This window comes from Hevea brasiliensis, chromosome 8 (assembly GCF_030052815.1).
Source record: "Hevea brasiliensis isolate MT/VB/25A 57/8 chromosome 8, ASM3005281v1, whole genome shotgun sequence".
In the NCBI taxonomy this organism is placed as follows: Eukaryota; Viridiplantae; Streptophyta; class Magnoliopsida; order Malpighiales; family Euphorbiaceae; genus Hevea; species Hevea brasiliensis.
The window spans coordinates 41,928,659-41,946,233 of record NC_079500.1 but is presented as its reverse complement, the minus strand read 5'-3'; positions in this window follow the sequence as shown (position 1 = coordinate 41,946,233).

Sequence of the window (17,575 nt, the reverse complement as noted above, 5' to 3'; positions counted from 1 at the left end):
AAATCTAAATTTTAAAAGTTGTTTGAATGTGATTCAAATCTGAATTTTTAAATTTGTTTGAATCATATTCAAATCTGGATTTTTAAGTTGAATATAAGATATTCAATTTACTTTAAGTATGTATGTTTTATTTAATTGTTAAATAGTGATATGCATGATGGATGATCATGAACTATAAAAGACCAATGTGATTGGATTTATTTCTTTTATGTTTCTTTGGGTTGTAAATTAATTAATTTATTTTAATTTATTTTTGGGCATGTATTATTAAGGTTGTAATAATTTTGGGTTGTAATTTCATTTATTTAGTTCTTGTAAATTCGCCTTGGTATGCCAAGGATTACTATGTAATTGGATTGCAAGAAGATCAAGAAGGTCAAGAGCATTGGTGGGACTAGTGGGAGGAATTCAAGATCAAATGTTGATTATGTACTCCTTTAGCAACTCTTGTAAAATGAATGAATGAAATACACCTAGGAATGCCTTGATTCAATTCTTGGTGGCTCAAAATTGAATCCCATAGAAAGTCCATGATCATACCATATTTACTGTTTATCCATGAATGCATGAGATGTATGGGAATGTATGCAAGTATATAATATATGCAGGCTAAATGGATAATGTGCAAAGTGAGACCATAATAGTAATTAGGACAACCATAAAATCTTCCAAATAAATGATTAAGTTGGATATGTTATAAATAAAGTAATTATAACATGGGCCCTCCATTGAGGCAATTATTTTAAGAAATTTTAAATAGTTGCATATGATGCAATTAGTTTAAGAGATTTTCTTAAGAATAATTGTTAAGTATGAGATGTTGTAAATATGTAAATGGTTTTGTGGCCAATAATGGATGTGCCTGAAGACATTAAAATTATTTGCATATTTACTGGCTCAATGGGATCAACTTAACTAATGCAAGATAAGTCAATAATAGATGTGCCTGAGATTTTGAGCATTAGAGGCTAGGTAAAGGATTGAACCTCACATGAGATGTGATGCGCAAGGAGTTGCTCATTTATAGTTTATTGCGATTCGAATAATGGATGTGCCTGAGGATGATCAATAGGATTATAAGAATTCAATCACCCACTAGAAATCCATCCAACTAGGATTTTCGTTTTCTGCTTTGGAAGTGTAGGATTCGCTAAGTTAGTGGGAGGACCAATTTGATTAAAAGACCATAATCAATTTGGTTAATTACATGATACATTTACTAATTAATCTGGTTATTTTCTGCAGTTAATTTTTTGATAATAATGAGCACAGAACAACCACCACCATCCAATATCCTTGCAAGCATACTTGATCGCAATAGGTTGACAGGACCTAATTTATTTGATTGGCTAAGAAATTTGAAACTTGTCCTGAACCTTGAACATATAGGATATGTTCTAGACTTAAAGGTTCCTGGTCCCTCACCTTCAGAGGCCACTCAAGAGGAACAGGAAACTTTGGACAAGTGGAAGGAGCATGATATGAGAGCTAAGTGTTACATGCTTGCTTCCATGAGTAATGAGTTACAGAAGCAGCATGAGAACATGCAGAGAGCGAGTGAGATTCTCCTTCACCTATAAGAGTTGTATGGTGAGCATAGCAGGAATGCTAGGTATGAGATATCTAGGAAGCTGTTTCGCATGAGGATGTCTGAGGGACAGAATGTTGGGGATCATGTACACAAGATGATTTAGCTGATTGAGCAACTGGAACATCTTGACTTTAATATGGATTTCCAACTGTAGATGGATTTGATCCTTCAGTCCCTTCTTGAGTCTTTTGGGAATTTTGTAATAAATTTCCATATGACTAAGTGGGAATGCACCTTGGCTGGTTTACTCAACATGCTGGTTATTGCCCAAAAGAATATGCCAGGCAATAAAGGAAAAGAGGTAGCTTTGATTGCATCTTCTTCTGCTGGAAAGTCCAATAAGAAGAAGGGTAATAAGAAAAAGAAACCTCAGATTCCTAGTCCTTCCAAGAAAATGGCTAAACAGAAAGGGAAGACTAAAGCTGATGGAGGCAAAGGAAAGTGTTTCCACTGCTAGCAGAATGGGCATTGGAAAAGGAACTGCTCAGAGTACTTGCTTCTCTGAAGGGCAAGAAGGATACGCCTTTGGAAGGTATGTCCATATCCTGTTATTTAGATTCTGATGATACTCATAGTTCATCAACAGCTTGGGTTTTAGATATTGGTGCCAGTTTTCACATTTCTTATGATATGCAGGAACTAGCAAATAGTAACAGCTTGCGTTCTCGAGATGTTAGAGTCCAGATTGGCAATGGCTTAACTGTTGAAGCTTTAGCCATAGGATCTAAATCTTTTTACATGTTTGGACATGTTATGTGTTTGGATAATATTTTATATGTATCTGATGCTTTTAAGAACATCATTTCTATATCTAGTTTGACTAGAAATGACTATGAATTTCAGTTCACAGATGATGTTTGCAATATTTATTTTGAAAATAAATATGTTAGTTCGAGTTAACTGAATGCAAGTGATCTAAATGAATGCAATGCCATGGTGAAAATCAACTTTAGTTCAAAATATATTTGGCACTTAAGGTTATATCACATTGCAAAAGATAAGATTGTAAAATTAGAGAAAATGGGGATTCTATCCTCATTGGGCTCTGAGCCAACTCCAACTTGTTAATCTTGCCTTCAGGGCAAAATGACTAGTTCACCCTTTGTAGGACAAGGGCTAAGAACTTAAAATATTTTGGAGCTAATACATAGTGATGTATGTGGTCCATTTAAAGAAATAGCTAGAGGTGGTTTTCATTACTTTATTACCTTTACTGATGATAAATCAAGGTTTGAGTATTTGTATTTGATGAAATACAAACATGAATCCTTTGAAAAGTTCAAAGAATTTAAATATGAAGTAGAAAATCAAACAGGAAAGAGTATTAAAGCTCTTCGATCAGATCGTGGAGGTGAATACTTGAGTACTGAATTTGATGAATACTTGAGAGAGCATGACATTGTTTCCCAGCTGACTCCTCCAGGAACACCACAGTTGAATGGTGTATCTGAAAGGAGAAATCGTACCCTATTGGATATGGTACGTAGTACGATGAGCTATATTGATATGTCAATCTCCTTTTAGGGATTTGCATTAGAATTAGCTTTGCATATTCTGACTAGGATTCCATCAAAATCAGTATCTTCCACACCTTATGAGATATGGCATGGAAGAAAACCAAGTCTTAAGCATGTTAAGATTTGGGGTTGTCCAGCTTATATCAAAAAGTTAAACACTGATAAATTGGAAATTGGATCAGAAAAGGGTCATTTTGTTGGATATCCAAAAGATAGTTTTGGATATTCTTTTTATTTGCCTACATCACAAAAGGTTGTGATAAGTAGAGATGCCACTTTTCTTGAACAACAGTTTGTTCAAGAATGAGGCAAAGGAAGGCAAATAGAGCTAAAATTGAAGAATTCTGACTAACCAACAGATTAGATAGATATGGATCCATCTAGTCAATCTACACCTATTGATGAAACATCTACAGCTGTTCCTCATAGAAGAACCAGGGTATCTCACTTACCAGTGAGATATGGTTTTCTTCATGAAGAAGAATAAGAGTTGTCTACTCATGAAGAAGCAGATCATGGAGATGATCCACTTACCTATGAAGAAGCTATATCAGATATAGACTCTTCAAAATGGATTGATGCTATGAAATCCAAAATTGATTCCATGTATAAGAATCAAGTTTGGGATCTTGTTGACCCACCTGAAGGTATTATACCTATAGGGAACAAATGGGTTTTCAAGAAGAAAATTGGTTCTGATGGAAAGACAGAGACCTATAAGGCAAGGCTAGTAGCGAAAGGGTTTCGCCAAAGGCAAGGAATCGACTATAAGGAGACTTTCTCGCCTGTTACCATGTTTAAATCAATTATGATTCTATTAGCAATAGTTGCATACTATGATTATGAGATTTGGCAGATGGATGTCAAAACAGCTTTTCTCAATGGATACATTGAAGAAAACATTTTCACGGAACAACCTAGGGGTTTTAAATCCCAAGATGGTTCTAAGGTATACAAGCAAAAGTGATCCATTTATGGGTTGAAACAAGCTTCGAGGAGTTGGAACATTAGTTTTGATGAAGCCATTAAGTCATTTAGTTTTATCAAAAATGAGGATGAGCCATGTATCTATAAGAAGGTTAGTGATAATGCTGTCACTTTCCTTGTCTTATATGTGGATGACAATTTATTAATGGGTAATGACACAAGTATGTTGACAATTGTAAGGGTATGGTTGTCAAATACATTCTCCATGAAAGACTTAGGGAAGGCAACCTATATTCTTGGGATTCGCATCTATAAAGATAGAGCGAAAAGAATAATTGGTTTATCCCAAAGTCTATACTTCGAAAAGGTGTTAAAGAGGTTTAACATGCTTAATTCCAAGAGAGGATTGTTACCAGTGACACATGGTATCCACCTTTCTAAAAAGTTGTCTCCAAAGACACCTGAAGAAAGAGAAAATGGCCAGGATTCCATATGCTTTGACTATTAGAGGTTTGATGTATGCAATGTTGTGTACTAGGCCAGACATCGCATTTGCTGCTAGTTTGACTAGCAGGTATCAATCCAATCCAGGTTTGGAACATTGGATAGCTGTCAAGAATATCCTTAAGTACTTGAGAAGAACTAAGGATTTATTCTTGATATATGGAGGTGGAGACTTGCAATTGGAAGGTTATACTGATTCTGATTTTTATTCAGATGTCGATGATAGAAAGTCTACCTCTGGGTATGTGTTCATTTATAGTGGAGGTGCAATCAGTTGGAAGAGTTCCAAACAAAGTACGATTGCAGATTCCACTATCGAGGCTGAGTATATTGCTGCATCAGATACTGCAAAGGAAGCTGTTTCGATAAAGAAGTTCATAATAGAACTTGCAGTAGTTCCTTCCATTGAGTCAGCAGCTCCACTTCACTATGACAACAATTGAGCAGTCATATAGGCTAAGGAACCCTAGTCTCACCAGAAATCCAAACACATAGAAAGACACTACCACCTTATTAGAAAAATAGTTAGACGAGGCAATGTAGCCATGCAGAAAATAACATCAGCTGAAAATCCAGTTGATCCATTCACTAAGCCTATGTCACAAACTTAGCTAGACCAACAACTTGAGAAGATGGGTCTAAGACATTATAATGAATGGCTCTAGTGCTAGAGGAAGATTGTTAGTAGTATGCTCTAGAGCATATCATTTAGTTTGTATCTTATACATATTTTTATTAATAAAAAGCATTTTCACTTTTCTGTTTACATAATATATTTATGTGTAATAGAAAAGATCTATTGATATTTTGTTAAAAATATTATTCTTAAGTTGTTAAGAATATGAGTGACAGTATTCCTAGTACAAAGTATCATAAATAGGTTCACAATCGATGATACTTCACAATAAGGACATGACTTATCCAGTAAGATTGTATTCATGTTTGTTCCCAAGTTATTTATATGAGATATAAATAAGATGGAATGGTGAGTCTCATGCCATATAACAAACATGATAGGCACTTATACATGATAAGTAGGCCGAACCAATGACATTTATGACAAGCACATAGAGTCTACTCTTGTCAATGTATTGTCATAAATCATATCAGTGCATATAATCTTTAGACCTAAGATAGCATAGTTATATTGTATATAAGTGGTTTGAGTTTGATACTGCTTTCATACTTGTACTGTGTATAGGTATATGGGCATGTTGGCTCCTACTAGTTATATATGGAGGTAGGTGTTGATCAAGATGGAATCTGTTCCTCTAAGTAAATAGGGATAAAATCCTATGTTCATTTAATTGTTCTTGATGTTTCAAGTTCCTGGCCAGGACAGATAGATTTAATCATAAAAGAGTTTCTGATGAGAAAATCTTTTTAATCAAGAACTGAAATTAAAAGAGAACATAATATTCATAGCAAATGTGGTTTGACATAAACCATGACTCCAGCTCAAATTGAGATTTTGTAACAGAGAGATTCTAGTGCATGGTAACATATGATTAGAGGTTCATTTAAGGTAAACCTTATTACTAATTTGGTGGCCATTGCATGCTATGCTAGGTGTTAACCATGGTCTATGAGGTGCATAAAATGATTTAGAGAAATCATTTATAGTAAGAAGGAGTTCTGATGATATTAAAAGTTGATATCGTGTCTCATTGCCAATTAGTGATAAGTCTAGTAAGTCAGACACATACACAAGTAATTACCAAATTAAATATGATTTAATTAATTAATTAATTAAAGAGTTTAATTTATTAATTAAATATGTTTGATTTACAATTAGATTGCAAAGTCCCTAACATGGCTTGAAACCAAATCTAGGTTATTGGATGTATAGTATAAGTTAAATTTATATTTAAAGTTTTTAAATATGAATTTAATTAATGAGAAATTAATTAATAGAGATTAATTAATTAATTTATATTTGATATAAATTGATTAGAAGAAGAGAAACAATTATTTTGGGTTGAGAACTCAGAATTAAGACACAGGGGTATTTTGTTCATTTCACTGGGTAACATGTGGCACCATGAGATGGTGACACATGGCACTACACATAAGCTTACCATATTTCTTTTAATCATGTAAAATGATCAAAGTAAAGATTAAATATAGGTTTGACACTTGGCACAATGTGATTGGGTCAATTAAACCTAAAGCTAATCAAAAGGTGACATGTGGCAAGGGTTTTAAGTGGTGACCTAGCTATATAATGTGTTGTTATGAAAAGAAAAACATAACAAGCTGCTCATTCTCTTTGTGCCACCACCCTTGGCTGCCTCTCCCTTCTCTTCTTCTTCATCTCTCATCAATTTAAAGAGATTAGACAATAATCTTCTGAATTAAAAATACTAGAAATCGTTTCTAGTGTCCTGTTTACATCTGTAATCTCTCAAAAGGTAAAACCTGATTTTCTAATTGATAGAAAAAGCTTTAGAAGCTGTTCAAGGAGCTACCATAGGTGATCTTGGTATGGTCAAGCTAGAGGGACAACATATGGTGTCCTAAGACGCATCCCAAAGGTGCCAAACACACTGCAGTGCGTCAAAAGGTTAGTGCACTTGTTCTTGATCTAATCTAGGGTTCTAATGAATTAATCTGTTAATTCTAAAATCTTAAATGGCAAATGTAGATCTAAAAATAGATTAAAAGAGTTTTAATATGCTATTTATCATTGAAATCAAATAGATAAAAATATATCTTACATGATGCATGTGACCTTAGATAAAAAATTTTGAATTTTAATGATCTAAACTTTTGTTTTTCATACTTCCACTCCTTCAATGATACCCTGATCTGAGATCAATTTTAGAAAATACTCTTGCTCCCTTCAATGGATCAAATAGATCATCAATTCTAGGCAACGGATACTTGTTCTTCATAGTCACTTTATTCAACTGTCGGTAATTGATGCATAATCTCAATGTCCCATCCTTCTTCTTTACAAACAGCACTAGAGCTCCCCATGGTGACACACTGGGGTATATGAACCCCTTATCCAGTAACTCTTGCAACTGGATTTTCAGCTCCTTTAACTCAGTAGGTGCCATCCTATAAGGAGCAACATAGATTGGTGCTGTACCTGGCAGTACTTCAATAGCAAATTCAACTTCCCTTTCTAGTGGTAGACTAGGCAATTCTTCAGGGAACACATCTGGGAAGTCTCTTAGTATGGTTATGTCATATAGATCTAGCCTACCCTACCTAGTGTCCACCACATGTGCTAGGTAGGCTTCATAGCATTTTCTCAACAGTTTTCTTGTAACTGTGGCTGAAATGACATTGGATAAGAAATCTGTCCTTTCCCCCACAACTGTAATCTCATTACCCTTAGGAGTTTTCAAGGAAATCCTCTTCAATTTACAATCAACCATTGCCTGATGATGTGACAACCAGTCCATTCCCAAAATCACATCAAACTCATGGAAAGGCAATTCAATCAGGTCTGCCAAGAATTCATACCCCTGAATCTTTAATGGGAAACCTTTGTACACCTTGTGCACCACTACACTGTGGCCTAATGGATTAGTGACTAGAATGTCTTGGTCACTCTCCCCTACTAATATCCCTCTTTCTACGGGTAGGTTGATGCAGATGTATGAATGAGTGGATCCTGGATCCACCAATGCATGCACAGATGTGTTGTAGAGGGAAAATGTACCCCTGATAACATCTGGGGCATCTTGCTCCTCCTGAGCTCTCATGGCATAGCTTTGGCAGGTGCTCTGACCTCTAGCCTCTTAGCTGGCTCAGATGCAAGTCTTAGTGATGGACCAACTGCTTCAGATTTACCAGACTTCCTACCCCTTTGAGGTGCAGGGGCAGGTCTATCTGTTTGTGCTGGAGCAGCTATAGCAGTTCTACGTGGACAGTTCCTTAACTAATGCTCTGTCGAACCACACCTTAGGCAGGCACCTGTCACTCTCCAACACTCCCCCTTATGCCACCTCTGCCAGTGTGGATAAATAGAAGATGCTGGGGCTGGTCCGCTAAACACCGTCCCTGGAGAGCTGCCCACTGATGGTGTGGACTGGCCTCTCTCCTAGGTGTAAACTATGGTCTGAGCCCCTGGGACTGACCCTGACCTTGACCTTGATGCTGACCTGAACTCTGAGTAGGTGGACCTTTAAATTTCTTCCCAGGTGTAGAGGATGAACCGGACTGACCTGGACCCCTCTTCTACTGTCTCTCTTTTCTGGTCTGCTCACTTATTCTGACTTTCTCAACTTTTACTGCAGCTTCCACTAATTTGGTGAAGTCTATGATTCCCAAGGTAGTGATCATTATCTTTATGTTGTCATTTAGCCCCTCTTTAAATCTTTTATGCCTCTTGGCCTCATTAGGGACTATCTCCCTTCTATAACGGCTTAGTTTAACAAATTCTTTTTCATACTCTGCCACTGTCAGCTGTCTCGGCCTCTGCCTCAGGTTAATGAATTCTCTTCTTCTCTCTTCCAGATATACTCTACCCACATACTTCTTTTTGAACTTTGAGAGGAAGAAGTCCCAGGTTATTTGTTTTGGCTGCACTTCACTAGACATTGTATTGAAGGAGCGGAAGCATGAAAAAGATAAGTTTATATCATTGAATTCAAAAATTTTTCACTTAGGGTCACATGCATCATGCAAGATTTATTTTTATCTATTTGATTTCAATGATAAACAGCATATTAAAACTCTTTTAATATGTTTTTGGATCTACATTTGCTATTTAAGATTTTAGAATTAATCAAATTAATTTTAAGAACCCTAGATTAGATCAAGAACAAGTACACTAACCTCTTGACGCACTGCAGTGTGTTGGGCACCTTTGGGATGCGTCTTTAGGACACCAGATGTTGTCCCTCTAGCTTGTCCACACCAAGATTACCTATGGCAGCCCTTGAACAGCTTCTAAAGCTTTTTCTATGAATTAGAAAATCAAGTTTTACCTTTTGAGAGATTACAGATGTAAACAGGACATTAGAAACGATTTCCAATATTTTTAATTCAAGAGATTGTTGGCTAATTTCTTTGCATTCATGAGAGATGAAGAAAAAGAGAGGGGAGATGTTCTTTGGGTGGAAGAACCAAGGAAGAACAACAGCCACACATTTTGCTCTTTCATAACAACATTTATATAGCTAGGTCACCACTTAAAACCCTTGCCACATGTCACCTTTTGATTGGCTATAGGTTTAATTGACCTAATCACATTATGCCAAGTGTCAAACCTATATTTAATCTTGACTTTAATCATCTTACATGATTAAAAGACATATGGCAAGCTTATGTGTAATGCCATGTGTCACCATCTCATGGTGCCATATGTCATCCTGTGAAATGACCAAAATACCCCTGTGTCTTAATTTTAAGTTCTTAACCCAAAATAATTATTTCTCTTCTTCTAATCAATTTATATCACATATAAATTAATTAATTAATCTTTATTAATTAATTTATCATTAATTAAATTCATATTTAAACACTTTAAATATAAATTTAACTTATACTATACATCCAATAACCTAGATTTGATTTCAAGCCATGCTAGGGACTTTGCAATCTAATTGCAAACCAAACCTATTTAATTAATCAATTAAAATCTTTAATTAATTAATTAAATCATATTTAATTTGGTGATTACTTGTGCATGTGTGTGACTTATTAGGCTCATCACTAATTGGCAATGAGACATGATATCAACTCTTAATATCATCAAAACTCTTTCTTACCATAAATGATTTCTCTAAATCATTTTATGCACCTCATAAACCATTGTTAACACCTAGCATAGCATGCTATGGCCACTCAATTAGTAATAAGGTTTACCTTAAATGAACCTATAATCATATGTTACCATGCACTAGAATCTCTCTGTTACAAAATCCCAATTCGAGCTGGAGTCATGGTTTATGTCAACCCCCATTTGCTATGAATATTATATTCTCTTTTAATTCCAGTTCTTGATTAAAAAGATTTTTCTCATCAGAAACTCTTTTCTGAATAAATCTATCTATCCTGGCCAGGAACTTGAAACATCAAGAACAATTAAATTAACATAGAATTTTATCCCTATTTACTTAGAGGAATAGATTCCATCTTGATCAACACCTACCTCCATATATAACTAGTAGGAGCCAAAACATGCACATATACCCATACATAGTACAAGTATGAAAGCAGTATCAAACTCAAACCATTTATATACAAGATAACTATGCTATCTCAGGTTTAAAGATTATATGCTCTAATATGATTTATGACAATGCATTGACAAGAGTAAACTCCATGTGCTTGTCATAAGTGTCACTGGTTCGGCCTACTTATCATGTATAAGTGCCTATCATGTTTGTTGCATGGCATGAGACTCACCATTCCATCTTATTTACATCTCATATAAATAACTTGGGAACAAACATGATTACAATCTTTCTGGATAAGTCATGTCCTTATTGTGAAGTATCCTCGATTGTGAACCTATTTATGATACTTTGTGCTAGAAATACTATCACTCATATTCTTAACAACTTAAGAATAGAATTTCTAACAAAATATCAATGGACCTTTTCTATTACACATAAATATATTATGTAAACGGAAAAGTGAAAATGCCTTTTATTAATAAAATATGTACAAGATATGTACTAAATGATATGCTCTAGGGCATACTACTAACATGTATCCCATCATTGATATGCATCATCTTGCAAGAGAGATATAGTAGCTTCTAAGTTTTGCTTTGGAGTGTAATGGAGTTGCTTTAAAACTGTCCCTGTTCTGTTCAACCAGTTCTCAGCTGCAATAGAATCATCTTCTCTCTTGCCAAAGAAATCCACTGATCCAAATTTTCTTAGTTTTTTCAGATGAGATTTCTACTGTGGAGGTGGTGGTGGTGACATTTCCCCTGCCATTTGTCTGAAAAATTCGGCCATTTGCTGGAACATGGCTTATGGAGGCTGTGTAGGCTCTGCTGGAGTAGGTTCTCCCCTACCCCCAGTTTTAGCTACTACAGATGGAGCATGATTCTCTACTTCCTCCTCAACTGCCCTTTGAGAAGTGGGGTCCATATCCTAATCAAAATAATAAAGACAAACAGATCTGCATTAGTGTCACCTCGACTCTTACAATTACAATGCATGGTATAGACTAGATCTAGACCCAAAAATGTCTAAACTGTGCTCTGATGCCACTAAATATGACACCCCTTACCCGTCTACAGTATAGCCGAGCAAGATATGCCACACTGTGTACTGGAACACCATATTTGATCTCAATTATTTTTATCCTTCCCTAATTTATTTCTTTATGATGATGAAATGTAATTTGGAAAATTTGACTCTTTTAAGTCATTTATAGAAATTATAAATTTATTTGAGGTTCTGAAAATTTTATAGAAAATCCAGCAGAGTACCGACTAAAAATGGAGAAAACAGTTCTTCGGAATATGTGAAAAACACTTCCAATAATCATTTTTATTCCACAACTCCCAATTATCACATCAGTTTTCAACAATTTCTCATCAATTTCTCAAACTTTCCAATCATTCAATTCACATCATATTTATACTCAAATCATAAATAAATACTCAACTTTCATTTATGAATACCATTTACAGATAATTTTATTAATACATAATCACATAAGTTTCAATATACATGACAAAATAAAAGTTTAATTACAAAATTTACAAAAATACAAAGTACAAAATACAAAATGTAGCTTAGCATCCTAACAATGCACTATACCTGAGAGGTGACACAGAACACTAACATATCTGACTCTCACCCTGACTAGGGTCTACTGGGATCACGCTCCGTATCTCCAGTACCTACGCATGGCAAAAAGCAATGAGCTAAGCAATAATGCTTGGTGGTACCAATAATAAAATAAAAGAACTCAAAAAAAATAAATATGCAGTATGTATATTGATGTCTCATGCAGACAAATTCTTGGTAATTATTTGTAGTCTTATTTATTTGGTACTTGTTATATCCATTATTTCATTAAATTTATCAACTTCTATTTTTGGTTGCCCAAGTAACCTATACTGGATGACTGGACTAGATAAACGGGTAAACTCGCACTAGGTACCAAGTACCTCAGGCCATCACATCATCGATCACATATGTATCTCTCAGTGTGAACAGAATAGCTATTAAGCTGTAATAATTATTAGGCACAAGGCCAAGTATCACCATAATATCAGAATAGCTAAAAGCCATAAAATCACAGAATGGCATAATGCCATGTGCAGTACTACTAACTGAACCCTATTGGCATGCCAACCTATCCAAACCAATCTTACTAGATGTACTAAGGCATATTACCAAGTTATTGATTGAATTTTCATGCTTTACATGTAAGGTTACTATTTATTTTACTATTTAGGTCAAATTATTGACTTTCCAATGCATAATAGCTACATAAGTCCTAATCACATAAATTTACCACATTTCGGTACCCAAAAGTGTTGGCATTAGTTGCTAATCCATACTTCTAACCAATGGTGAATAAATCATAAATTTCAGTTTTGGGTGCTAGAGTTCACTGTTCCATTAGGCCATTCTATAGTGAGAATTTGGCCAAATGTTCTTCATCAAAGTTATTTTTTATTGTGTCTAGTTACATTTATTTTTTTGAATCACTCCATTTGGAGTTTTGTAGCTTAAGTTATGGCCTAAATACCATAACTGGCCGGATTGCAATTTTTCCAGAATTTCTGGGCAGAATTAGGTCTGCAGTTTTTGTACACTAGCTGCAGGTCAGTTTTTGGACATGTTATGATAAAAATTTGGGTTTGTTTTCTTCATAAAAGTTGTAGGGCTATGTCTCAGCTTTCTATTGGTAAAAATTCAGGTCAATTAGACCTTTCTACAATGGGTTATGACCAAATGAATGAACATTATTCATTTGGTCATTTTGCCCAGGGAGAATGTAAGTCACCCGGATTTGGTCAACTTTTAGAGCATCCTATGTTTAGTTTCTGGACAGAGTTCCTTCACCAAAATTGTGCCATTATGTGTCTAATTTCATATCCAATTGGCCTTGCACCAATTGAACCTACACAACCCAAGTTATAGCTGCCCAAACATGTTGTACTCACATCTAGACCTGCAGGACACTCAAGGCAGCACACCCAACCTCAAATCCCAAGCTACCATTCACTTCAATTCCTCATTATACTCAGCCAAATGGTCACTAATTGACCATTAGAACTTCCATTATCAACACATATGTAGAATCCCAAGTTTTCCCCCAAACCCTAACTACAACAACTTTAATGCTTCATATACATGTAATCAATGAGTTAAGGCATCAAGTTCATATTCAATGGCAGCCATGTACAACTATGATTCATTCAAATTAAAGGAACCCTAATGTACCCTAAGGTTGACAAAATTTGATGAAATTCAGCCATATAAAATTTATTTAAATTAGCTTAGTTTCATACTCATTTCATGTTCTCCATGATGTATACACAAAGTAATTAAGACTAATTGGCACTAACCTTGATTTAGCTAATTCCCAAAGCTTGAGAACTCCTCTTTTTCTCTTTCCTTTTGCTGCCCAAGACTTGCTCTAAGTGTAAGGATAAATATTTGTAAAGGGAAGCTAGGGTTTTGGGGTGATTTGGGTGGTGAACTCAAGCTTGGTGAAGCTTTAATGGTGGAAGGGAGAAGGAGAGAGTTTCAGATGGAAGAAGAAAGGAGAAAGCAATCTGATTTTTTTCTTTCATTTTTGCCCATTTCACTCATTTTAAGTGAGTTATAGCCATGTGTTACCATGTGATTGGGTGGAGGCACACTAATGACATCATGTGATGTCGTAATTTCCCATTTAATTTATTTTCTTTTTCTTTTCTTTTCTACTCAATTTCATTTTAATTTGTAGTAATATTTATTTATATTTTATATCATAATAATTATTTACCTAACTGGATAAGTCAGCCAAAAATCATCACTGAAGACAAAATGACCAAAATGCCCTCTGTTTGGCTTATTGAGCCAAAATCGTCTGTACCAATCTAAAAATTTTTCTAAGCATTTTCTTTGCATTCTAATGCAATAGAAACCTCAATGACTCTTCTCTGGAGTCCCAAAAATTATTTTATGAATTTTCTGCCGGGTTTAGGGCCCTTAGTTGTGAGGATCGCAACTTCCCACTGGGTTACCCATCACTAGGGCACCGACTCATTTAACTTAGTTGTATTTTATTTCTAAAATCTCTCTGAAAATTGCTGAGAATAAAGAAATAACAGTTGTGGGTGAAAGGACAGATTTTTTGTCCAATGTCATCTCAACTACAGTTGCAAGGAGATGGATGAGAAAAGAGTGTGAAGCCTATCTGGCACACGTGGTTGACACTAGGCAGGGTAAATTTCACTTGTCTGACATACCCACAGTAAGGGATTTCTCTAAGGTACTTCCTGAGGAATTGCCTAGTTTGTCACTAGAAAGGAAAGTTGAATTTGCTATTGAGATTATGCTGGGTATAGCTCCAATTTCAATTGCTCCGTATAGGATAGCACCTGCTGAATTGAAAAAGTTAAAAATCCATCTGTAAGAATTATTAGACAAGGGGTTCATATGCCCTAGTGTGTCACTGTGGGGAGCTCCGGTACTGTTTATAGAAAAGAAAGATGGGACACTAAGGTTATGTGTTGACTACCGGCAGTTAAACAAAGTAACAATGAAGAACAAGTATCTGTTGCCTAGAATTGACGATCTGTTTGATCAGTTGAAGGGAGCCGGTGTATTTTCTAACATTGATCTTAGATCAGGGTATCATCAGTTAAGTGTTAAGGACGCATATGTGCCTAAGACTGCATTCAAAACTCGGCATGGGCATTGTGAATTCCTGGTGATGCCATTTGGGTTAACAAACGCTCCAGCAGCATTCATGGACCTTATGAACCGTATCTTCCATCCATACTTAGATCGGTTCGTAGTAGTCTTCATTGTTGACATTCTGGTGTATTCCAAGGATAAAGTAGAACATGATGAGCATTTGAGAATTGTTCTGCAGACTCTAAAAGAGAAGAAACTGTATGCGAAATTTTTCAAGTGTGAGTTCTAGTTGAATGAGATTGCATTCCTTGGACATGTAGTATCATCTGAAGGGATTAGAGTGGATCCCAAGAAGATTGAAGCAGTGATGGAATGGAAGCCTCCTAGAAATACAACTGAGATCAGAAGTTTCTTGGGGTTAGCTGGATATTATAGAAGATTTGTAAAGGGATTTTTCCTGATAGCTGCTCCAATGACCAAATTACTACACAAGAAAATGAAATTTGACTGGAATGACAAGTGTCAAGCCAGTTTTGAGAGCTGAAGGCTATGTTGATAGAGGCACCAGTGTTAACACAGCCAGTGTTAGGAAAAGACTTCGTAGTCTACAGTGATGCCTCACATAATGGGTTAGGGTGTGTCACACCTTACTCCTCTGTAAGGCATAACATGATCCCGTAGAATACCTAATGAGCTATCGAACTTCACTTACTGATAACTCATTAAGTACCTTAAAAGGAATTTTAAAACAATTTTCTTACTTTTTATAAGTTGTGAGCATTTCTAAATAGATATTAAAATCATTTATTCAAAGTTTTAAAACTAGTAAAATTTTTGTCCATTTTATTTTTTCGCAAATTTTATAGAAATTTCAGCAGAGTGCCGTCTGTATTTTGAGAAAACCGTTCTTCAAATACCTGAAAAATACACTTCCAATAATTTGTCTCAACAACTTTTTCAAATTCACAACCATCCCAATCAATCTCCAAAAATTCAAATCCACAATTTCCAATATTCAACAATCATCAAAAATACCATTAATTAATTTCATTCAATTTAAAACAAAATGCTTCCATTCATATTTCATTAAAGATAAAACAATTAATATACATCATTACAAAAATTTACACTAAGAGAAATTCAAACTAAAATTTATTACAAACTTTATACAAATTGCTCAAGACCAGTTTTACATGTCCATACCTTTACATACATTACATACATCAAAATAAATTTTTACAGTCAGGGTATAAAATATACCCGATAACTTCAAGCAGGTAGCTCCTCAATCCTCAACAGCTCAATCTGCTGCTCCTCTAGTCTCTAAATCTGCGACAGCAATAATAGCCATCGCTGAGTACTAGGACTCAGAGGTGCACAACAAACTAAAATAAACTTTATGCAGAATTTAAATCACATTTATTCAAAATTTGGACTGAGCATGAGAATTAAATACAAAACATGAATTATGAGATTTTAATCCAAACAATTTCATTTTGAAGTGTCAAAACCAATTTCATAAAACTCACAGTTATATCATGCCATTTGAAAGAAGTATAATCTCAGTAGCCAGAGGCTAAGGTAACGTCACATCACAAGGCTAGCTAACTCAAATATATGGATATCCATTCAATTTCTTTTTCTACTGGCACACACCTCAACACTTCAGCCAGAGAAGGAATCAAAATTCAAAATTGATTACCCCCACTAGTCGTGCTAGTGAGGTGTTCAAATATGTGGTCATGACACTGTAGTTTCAAAACTTATCTTAACAATTTACTAAACATTGCCATTTCAAATATACACAAATAACTTTCAACAATTTAAATCAAAAGCATAATAAATATTTCATCACAATGATGTCACAATTCAATATTTAAACTTATTCAAAACAATATGAAGAAGAAAATTTACAGAAATTCTACGTTGTGCACAAACCTTATATGAGTCGCCTTTTGGCCTTGATTCGACATCTCGGGTTCATTCCCGGTATTCTTTTCCACTGAAACACACAGTTTCACAGTGTTTCAGTATCATAACTTAGCATAATCCAAAAATAAATTTATATTCACTTTTACCCAGCTCTAATGTGCTAAACTTGACGTTCTTTAAATTTTGTGTTTTGGGGTTACTATTCACGACACTATTCAAGTCAATTTGTTGACTTTCTAAGGCTTAATAGGTAAAGGAATTCCAACTTCTCTCACATACCACATTTTGGTTACTAAATTTGTTGATTTTGGTTGTTTACTCAA